Below are 10455 nucleotides of genomic sequence, written 5' to 3'. Positions count from 1 at the left end.
CATAAAAAAAATTCGGTAAATACACCCCAAAACCCTAAAGAAAGTGACTACTCGAAAATAAGTTCCATCAGATTAGGAGTAGGACAGGAACACAATCGAAAAATCTAAACTCCCAATCAAACCCTAGTGACTAAATAAGTTCCATCATGGGAAACAGAGTTATTAACACTAAGTGGGAGCTGTTTCCAAAGATATATCTTCGCTTTTTGGGCTTTTGGCTTTCGTCCAGCAAATCTCAACGGTCGACCTGAGTCAATACCCGAACCACCACCCTTGCTCGGGCTGTCCACTTGACTAGTCGACCATCACCACCACGGAGTCTCCACGCGCGTTCGTCTTGTCTCTCTGAGTCCCACACTTTCTTTAGTCTTTCACCACAACCAAACCTATTAAGTACAAGAGACTTGCATGTAGAAATTCAACAAAAATAAAGAGAAAAAACTAGACAGAAACTGCCCTCGGGTCAAAATCAGGTCAGCTTTCGCACTGAAGGGCAGCTTTGATCTTTTGGACGGTGCACGATCAGATTATTGACTGTCTCCACGATTCTACCGTCAGCTTCGCCGTAGGTAAACTGTTGACCAATATTTGGAACGCCACCGTGAGAAGCGATCCACCCACTCTCGGCGACTCTACATTGCCACCGTCGTTAACCTGTCCATTAAAGATGGGCCCACGAGAGCCCGGACGTCTGTATGATGGAGAAACTGAAGGTAGGAGTGCCACGTAAGCAGAATCACCACCGTTCATAAACCACGTGCATGGCTGGAATGTCAATGGGCGCGTAAACCATAGCGACCCGGCCGCATCTGTGCATGTCTCCTGCAATATCGTATGCTACTCTGTTCGGGTTCATGTCCTGCAACGACAATACAAAAAAGAAAAGGTTAAAGGGGTCCTATGGTTTGACTTTTTAAGGGTTGAGGACGAAAACCCTGTTTTTCGTATGTTGCAATAACCTGTATAGATACTTCATATTCCAGCTCGTCTCGTCCTTTCAATTTTACCTACTAACCCTAAATTATCTCCATACGTGAAAATGACAAGAAACGAGAGAGAGTATATTTACACTGGCACGGAGGAGGAGACGCAGTTGCCATGATCTTGCCTTTAGCAATGTGGGCCATTTCTTGCATTGGTCCACCGTTGGACAATATGTCCCACCACTTCTCAACCGTTCATCACATAGAAATCTAGCAGTCTTTGAAGGCGACACAGGCAACCAAACCGATGTAGCGGCACGCAGCACATGTCCGGTGCCGAGTGGGCAGAGGACATAAGTATAGCAAGGCATTCGCATTGCCGTTGAAGGGTGGCCACCCACCGTTGGGCACCAAAGCCCATACCGGAGCTTAGTAAAGGACGGTAGAGTTGGTGAACTTCAGTCTCGTCATACTCAGCATGTTCAACCCATGTAACCTGTAAAATTTCAGTAATACTAATTACATTACCGAAAATGATCTAGATTAATGCAATGAAAAATACGAGGCAAAAATCTTGAAAATGCTGAAATGTTGGGCTCAATTAAAGTTACTAGTTTGAGTGCGGTGAGACATCAAGATGTAATAAAGTCGCCTCAAAATCATAGATAAATACAAAGGGCTAGCCTATCCTACAGCATTTTGACTACGGGTTTTTCTCTACGTGTAGGAAAACAAAAGCTAACATAAACAAAGACATCAGTCGAGCTGGAAACCAGGTCCACACGCGGTTACATGAAAGGCTTAAAACGAGAGAATCGAGGCAGCATCAAAGAATACAATATTCTATTCAATAAGAAACTCAGGGTTCCAATGCATTTTGTAGATTTATATTTATGAAATTAATGTTTTCAATTTTCAAGCCTTAAAAAAACTAGCTAAAGAGTAGTTGCAATAGAGGATTCCATTGATATATTTATATTTAAAAACCAATGGGAGCAGCCTCGTTCTGCGGTGTTGCAGTGGGGGTTATTTATTTTATTGTAATGAAGCAAACCCAGATGTTGAAACTTGAAATTTAAACAATATTTTGACATTATAAGCATCGAAATCAGTAAAATAAGGCAGCAGGAAGGTTCAGATTCTTTAGAGAGGGGAGTTAAATTCATTTGGAAGCAAACCACGCACTGAGAGTGTGGGGCTTGCATCGAGTAATCACTAGACAAAACAAAGTTCTAATATGCACATCACTCTTAAAAGTTGGAGTTGGGAATGCAAATGTCAATGGACTTGTTAAAATCTTGTGTTTCCTGTATGTAATAATAAAAAATTACCTTGGAGTATCCATTGGGCATATCTTGCACAACACAGCCAGAAGGAAGCCTCCTACAACTCAAAAACGTGGGTGCAACTTCTCGGATGCTATCAATGGATACATCGACCACTGCCCAAACCCCTTCTGCATGTTGCTTGCAGAACCTTAAGAAACTCACCTCACGAACTGGAACCAAAGAGAGAGGACTTGGAGCTCAGCATGCATCTGAAACCCAAAAATGAAACAAGGAGAATTGTTTATAAGGACTTATAAGGATTTAACTTTTGCAGGAAATTATGTTATATACCAGTTGAAATGCACCATTTCTGGTTCCTCCCATGCCGTTAGATATCACATCAGTAGTAGCTGTTCCAGCAATCATACAAGGTAACATCTCCGCCCAACGATTCTATGAAAAAAAAGAAGGGAAATGTGAATCTACAAATCTACACATCTTAGCGAGTAAATGCTTGTAAAATGAGTTCAAAGCCCTTAAATTAAAGAGAAAATTGATTAGTTGGAGGGATATTTAGTTGGCTAACCCAGTCCATCAAAGTTTCAACGAGTGCCAAACCGTTGATAATCGCTAAACCAGTCTCTCTAGAAACCTCAGTCACAAAGCCAGTTGGTTTTAAGCCAATGCAAGGAGTGAATGTTCTCGAGTACTCATCATGGTTTAACATTTCTCTTCCACCTTCCAAGCTCCTAATCCAAAGTGGTTCATCAGTTTGAGCCATCTTAACCAGTTCGTCCATGGCAGCCAATGCGAGTTCCAAAAGCACCGATCTTTCTACCGATCTGTCCAGTCCGGTAACTCCGGTTGTCGGTCTATTAGGAGGAGAAACCACTGGAGGCAAAGCATTTGTAATCCCACATCCAAAATCAGGCCCCAAAGGCAATGTTGTCGCGGCCACGGTGCGTAAACCACCAAAGCCATTGTTACCAACTCCAACCTCCAAACTTGAGTTTGGCATTGGAGGTGCTGAAATCGGACGCCCTAAAAACTTGCCAGCAAGTGCACAAACACGATCTAACTCATCTTTTACTCTTCAAGTGATATATCACCAACAATTACTGGACCCCACAGTGTTGTGGAATTCAGGTTAATTTCCACTAATAATAACAAATTCAACTTTTAAACTATTATCTAGGTGACTGGTGTAAAAACGATTGTATTAAAAATTACACCAAGGTAGATTCCCAGGAAAGAGGAGGGGTCACAATGGTCCCTCTTAAAATCCACTTTCCTTAGACAGAACTACCAAGACAAATAATTTTAATAGGACAATAATTAACAACAACTATACCCGACAATAGATATTAAATAGACATAAAGAGAACACTAAAATTTAACGAGGTTAGGTCAAAATTATGCCTACCTCCTCGAACACTACTAAAATAATATTTCACTAGTAGAGGAAATATTACAAAGAGAAAGAAAGAATACAAATAGCCTTTAATATAGAAGAAGTCTTATATTTGTGGGATGCTAAACTAAGGAAGAGGACGGCTCTATTTATAACAAAAGAATTTCCCCTTCTCCTTATACAAAACCAATGTGGGATATTTTCCAAAAACCAACAAATCTCCACCTTGGCAAATTCCACACACGTCTCTCAAAAAATCCAATCTTCAGTAGTGTCTGCAAATTCATCTTTCAATTTGTAACAATATTGACCAAGTCTAAACAATGTTTAAACTTGACCGCAGTTACCACTTTTGTCAACATATCAGCAGGATTCTCAGTGGTCCGAATCTTCTGGATTATGACTCCACATTCTTCTAGAATCTCTCGTACAAAGTGATATCGAACATCGATGTGCTTCATCCTTGCATGGTAAACTTGGTTCTTTGCTAAATGAATAGCACTCTGACTGTCACAGTGCACTTTGATGTGCTTTTGTTCCATTCCCAATTCACCAAACAACCCTTGAAGCCAAATTGCCTCCTTCACAGCCTCTATAACTGCCATATACTCTGCCTCTGTAGTAGACAAAGCCACTGTTGACTGTAAGGTGGACTTCCAACTGACTGGTGCTTTTGTAAATGTAAACACATAACCAGTAGTTGATCGACGCTTGTCCAAATCACCTGCATAGTCTGAATCACAATACCCAACTACACACTGACCATCTTGTTTGTCCTGCTGAAAGACCAAACCAACATCTACGGTGTTCAGAATATACCGCAGAATCCATTTCATAGCTTCCCAATGCTCCTTTCCAGGATCATGCATATACCTGCTCACAATCCCAACTGCCTGTGAAATATCGAGTCTCGTACACACCATTAAATACATTAAGCTATCAACATCACTTGCATACGGAACCTTTGACATGTATTCCCGTTTTGCATCATCCTTAGGTGACATGGATGCACCGAGCTTGAAATGAGGAGCAAGAGGTGTACTAACTGGTTTTGACTTCTCATTCATGCCAAAACGTTTTAGTACTTTCCTCAGATATTCTTTCTGAGACAAACAAAGCCTCCGCAATTTTTTATCCCTTGATATCTCCATGCCTAGAATCTTCTTTGCTTCACCAAGATCCTTCATCTCAAACTCCCTTTTCAATTGAGTCTTTAGTTTTGCAATTTCTGTCTAATTCCTGGAAGCTATCAGCATATCATCAACATAAAGAAGAAGATATATATAGGATCCATCTTGTAGCTTGCGTAAATACACACAATGATCATATTTGCTTCTTGTGTACTTCTGCCCTATCATAAACTTGTCAAATCGCTTGTACCACTGCCTTGGAGATTGCTTCAATCCGTATAGCGATTTTTCTAATTTGCACACCATCTCTTCTTTTTCAGCAACTTTGAATCCATCTGGTTGAGTCATGTAGATTTCCTCATCCAAGTCTCTATGTAAAAATGCAGTTTTTACATCCATCTGAACTAGTTCCAAATCCAACTGTGCTACCAAAGCCAAAAAAATTCTGATGGAGGAATGTTTTACAACTGGAGAAAATACTTCATTATAATCAACTCCCTCTGTTTGAGCGTAGCCTTTAGCCACCAATCTTGCTTTGTAGCGGATGTTATTCTTGTCAGGAAATCATCTTTCTTTGCATATACCCACTTGCACCCAATTTCATTCTTTCCTTTCGGAAGACTAGCTAGTTTCCACGTCTGATTCTTTTGAAGGGATTTTATTTCTTCATTCATGGCGATCCTCCACTTTTTATGTTCTGAACTTTTTACTGCTTCATTAAAAGTGGAAGGAACGTCATCAATTGCAATTGGTGATGCAAAAGAGACCATATCAGCATAACGAGTAGGTTGTCTAATGGTCCTCTTTCCCTTTCTGAGTGCAATTGATTCATGTTGCTGTGGAGGTTCTTGGGTCTGAACCTCTTCTTCATCTGACTCTTCTTCTACCATAGGAGAGTCAACATCAGTTTCTTTACTGGCTGGGTCAATTCTGCTTCCTTCAAACTCCACCTGTTTGGGAGTTCCATCTGTCTACTCCAATTTTTCTGAAGTCACCTTTCTCAACATGGTAGATTTATCAAAGGTAACATCCCTGCTAAAGATTATTTTCTTTGTTTCTGGACACCAAAGACGATACCCTTTCACACCAGAGGTGATCCCCATAAAGATCGCCTTCTTTGCTCTTGGATCCAGCTTTGACTCCTTAACATGGTAGTATGCAGTGGAACCAAACACATGTAAGGAATCATAATCTGTAGCAGGTACTCCAAACCATTTCTCTAATGGTGTTTTACCACCAATAGCAGTCGATGGTAAGCGGTTGACAAGGTGACAAGCATAGACCAAAGCCTCAGCCTAAAATTCTTTGCCTAACCCAGCATTAGACAACATACATCGAACCTTCTCCACTAATGTTCAGTTCATACGCTCTGCCACCCTATTCTGTTGTGGTGTACTTCTGACAGTGAAATGCCTGACAATACCTTCTTCTTCATAGACTTTCAGAAATGGATCATTTTTGTACTCTCCACCATTGTCTGTACGGAGACGTTTGATTTTTCTGCCTGTTTGAGTCTCCACCATCTTTTTCCATTTAAGGAAAAATCCTAGCACCTCATCCTTTGTCTTCATTGTATACACCCAAACTCTCTGGGAAAAATCATCAACAAAGGTTACATAGTGTGTTCCTCCCAATGAAGTTGTCTTGGAAGGCCCCCATACATCTGAATGAACATAATCCAAATACCTTTAGTATCATGGATTGTTGTTCCAAATTTCACCCTCGTCTTCTTCCCTTTGATGCAATGCTCACAAAAAGCTAATTTGCAAGCCCGAGCACCCTTCAATAATCCTTGATCTATCAGCAATTTCAAGGATTTTTCACCAACATGCCCCAAGCGCATATGCCATAACTTGGTTGCTTCTGATTCCTGTTCATCAGTAGAAGCTGCCACTGCTGTTGTCCCAACAATTGTACTACCCAGAAAGTAATACACATTGTTTCTTTTCTGAATTCCCTTCATTATCACCAGTGCACCAGAGATAATCCTCATAATCCCATCTTTTGCCCTCACTTCTAAACCTTTTGACTCTAAGGTTCCCACAGAGATGAGATTTCTCATTAAATCTGGTACATAATGGACACCTGTTAAGGTTTTGATTGATCCATCCTGATTCCTCAAGCGAATTGAATCAATCCCAAGTGTGTCAAGAGAGGAATTATTTGTTGTGTAGACAATTCCACCTTTTAGTTCTTTAAAATCAAAGAACCATTCTCTATTGGGGGGTTATATGGTGGCTACAAGCTGAATCTAACAACCATGAACTGGAACAACTGGTTGATGGCGTAGCAGTGAATGAGAAATCTGAATCTGCATCATCATACTCGACCACATTTGATTCTGAAACAGCTTTTCCCCTTTCAGGTTTGCCTTTGTTCTTTAGCCTAGGACATTCTTTCTTCCAGTGCCCCTTTTCTCGACAAAAGGCACATTCATCTTTACTCAATCTGGACTTTGACTTCGATCTCCCTCTTCTTCCTTTATTCTGACTCTTCGAACGGCCTCTAACAACAAGAGCTTCTGCTTCGACACTTGTGTTTTCTTGTTTGTCTTTCTTTCTCAATTGTATACAAGGCAGCAATTACTTCACTGAGAGACACATCAACTTTCCCATGAATTATAGTAGTTTCAAGATACTCAAACTCATCAGGAAGTGATCCCATCAACATCAGAGCCAGATCTTCGTCTTCAAAAGTCACGTCCATATTCATCAGATCAGTCACCAGCTGATTAAAGCTAGTAATGTGATCATTCATAGTGGTACCTGGTACATAGTTGAAGCGGAACAATCTCTTTTTCATGTAGAGCTTGTTCTGACCTCTTTTTCTTCAAAAATTTCTCCTCCAGTGCCTTCCACAATTTACTTGCAGAAGTTTCCTTAGAAAATGAATACTTATGCTCTCTAGAAAGACACGTTCGAATAGTACCACATGCCAATTTATCCTCTTCCATTCTTTCTCCTCAACATTATCTGGTTTCTCTCCTTCAATAGCAATGTCTAGACCCTACTGAAATAGGGCATCTAAAACCTCACTTTGCCACATGCCGAAATGACCGGTGCCATCAAAAATCTCCACTACAAATCTAACATGTCACAACTATTGACGACGATGTGGATGTTTTTGTTGCGTCTGCCATTTCTGCTACAAATTCTATTTAATAGCTGTCAATGCAGAATGACAATTATCCCAAGGAATTTTTTTTTCTGATGTGGAAGATCAGCCTAAGCCGCAACCACAGAGCATACTAAAATAAACCAAGAGTGCTGATACCAATTGTTGTGGAATTCGGGTTAATTTCCACCAATAATAACAAATTCACCTTTTAAACTATTATCTAGGTGACTAGTGTGAAAACGATTGTACTAAAAATCATACCAAGATAGATTCCCAGGAAAGAGGAGGGGTCACAATGGTCCCTCTTAAAACCCACTTTCCTTAGACAGAACTACCAAGACAAGTAATTTTAATAGGACAATAATTAACAACAACTATACCCGACAATAGCTATTAAATAGACATAAAGAGAACACCAAAATTTAACGATGTTAGGCCAAAATTATGCCTACCTCCTCGAACACTACTAAAATAATATTTCACTAGTAGAAAAAATATTACAAAGAGAAAAAAAAGAATACAAATAGCCTTTAATATAGAAGAAGGCTTATATTTGTGGGATGCTAAACTAAGGAGGAGGAGGGTTCTATTTATAATAAAAGAATTCCCCCTCTTCCTTATACAAAACCAATGTGAGATATTTGCCAAAAACCAACACACAGTTGGTACAAATCGGGTTCCTCATAGCATCCCTAATAGATATGTTTTCAGCTCGAAGCTTATCGTTCTCTTGTCTCAGCAATGAGTTCTCGTGGCGTTCTAATTGAGTCTGGAAAATTATCAAAGTTTCAATATTTACTATATAATCCGAGCAAAAAAAGAAAGAAAAGTTGGTTCATGCGTATACCTTCATTTGAGTACGGCGATTTTGAAACCAGAACTTGACCTGCCTGGTTTCTAAGCAAAGCCTTTTGCTGAGATCCAATCTCCGTTTTTCATCGGGATGAGGGCACTCCTTAAAGAGACTAAACCAAAACCAATGAAGGAATCAAAAAGCTATGTAACTTATTAAAGCGATGTTCTATAGAATAAAAAAAATTGAAGAAGCTGAAAAAAGAAACATGAAATCATACGCTTCAAGCTCTTGGATTTGCTGAGGAGTGTGTCGGTGGTATCTCTTCTTCCTCGGAGGTTTATCGGCGGCGGCTTCTTGATCATCACCCGAAGCACCGTCCATGTTGTCACCGCCAGATCTGCTCTCATGTTCCTCTTCTCTGCTTCTTCTCCCAATACTTGCCTCAAAATTTTCACCCAATCTGCTCTCATCGCCTTGGTTATTATCTATGTTAGGTTGTTGCTGCAAAAACATTGGAGAATAACAAAACAAAACAACCCAGATCAGTTTTTCAATGAACAAGAAAAAGCTAGAAACAACTCCAAAAACAAAACATTAGATAAGTGTGGTAATTGTTTATCATTACAAGAGCAAGAGAGAGGCCTGGAGAGTTGAACATGTTCTTAGGAATTGCAAAAGCACAAGTGGGCATGTTGTTATTGCTATAAGGGATGTCTGCAACTATTCTTGCACCCACAAGGCCTTCATTAGCACCAGAACTGTCATCGAGAAATCCCCCAAAACTCATCAATTAAAGCTCCTTTTTTATGCAACTCTTTTTTTCCTGAACGTATCAAGCACTCAGCTTTGATTAAGGTCCCTTTTTTTCCCTTTCTTTTCTCTACATATTTATCCGCACAGCCTTTACACTTACAGTACTCCCATCAAAACCCAAATTTGCAGACTAAAAATATACATAAATAAAAAAAAACTGTGTTCCACAAAAAAAACAACCAAATGAAAAGTGAAAACAAAAGGGTAATGAGAGAGGATAGAGGAGACACAAGGATCAACAAACTGCAAATGTATCCAACTCCCTCTCTACAAAAGAAATGATTTCGAATGGAGAGAAAGACAGAGAAAGAAGGCAAGCAAAACCCCTTTTGTGTTTGTTTACTGCTGCTGCTTAGCCCTTCGTTCTCAATCCTTCTCTCTCTTGTCTCTCTCTTGCCTCTCTCTCTTTAACCAAAAAAAAACTTTTTTCTTAGTGTTCAAGGACTCTGAGAAAGTGGAGAAGAAAGCTTTAAAATCAGTTGGCTGGAGGGTTTAGAAGAAGATATTAAATGCGAACCCTAGTTTTGGCGAGGAGTTTGTGTGATATCATGTTTATCTTTCGCTCGTTCTCTCATTCTTTGCATGGTCCACACTCTTACTGCACAACTCTAAGGTAGCGATTGGTTCGCTAAAATATTTAAGGAATTGAAATCAGTAAAAGAATTGAAATCTACCGGGAATTAAAATCTGAATTTAAAACTTGTTTAGTTGGCAGTAAATTGAATTGGAATCTAATTTCATATTTTGTTTGGCTCACAAACATGTCAGATGAATTTGATTTCAGTAATATAAAATGACAGAATTGTCATTCTTATTTTTTTGTTTTATTTTAGTTTGTTTTATAACTTACATGTAACAATATATTATAAAAATTTTAAAAATATTAAATTTTCATTTTATTGATTGATTATTTATTTCAATAAATTATAAAAATTATGTTAATAAACATCATAAGTTAAAATCATCGTAATTAGGGATGGTCATGGGTCGAGTTGGG

At 39.3% G+C, this 10455-nt stretch overlaps 1 pseudogene; it reads right to left on the bottom strand.

The window, feature by feature from the left end:
- Nucleotides 1-459: 459 nt before the first annotated feature.
- LOC120192990 lies at nucleotides 460-9817 on the bottom strand (annotated as a pseudogene).
- Nucleotides 9818-10455: the final 638 nt, after the last annotated feature.

This window comes from Hibiscus syriacus, unplaced genomic scaffold (assembly GCF_006381635.1).
Source record: "Hibiscus syriacus cultivar Baekdansim isolate YM2019G1 unplaced genomic scaffold, ASM638163v2 tig00116984_pilon, whole genome shotgun sequence".
In the NCBI taxonomy this organism is placed as follows: domain Eukaryota; kingdom Viridiplantae; phylum Streptophyta; class Magnoliopsida; order Malvales; family Malvaceae; genus Hibiscus; species Hibiscus syriacus.
The sequence above is the reverse complement of the archived record's forward strand: the minus strand, read 5'-3'. Positions and strand labels throughout refer to the sequence as shown.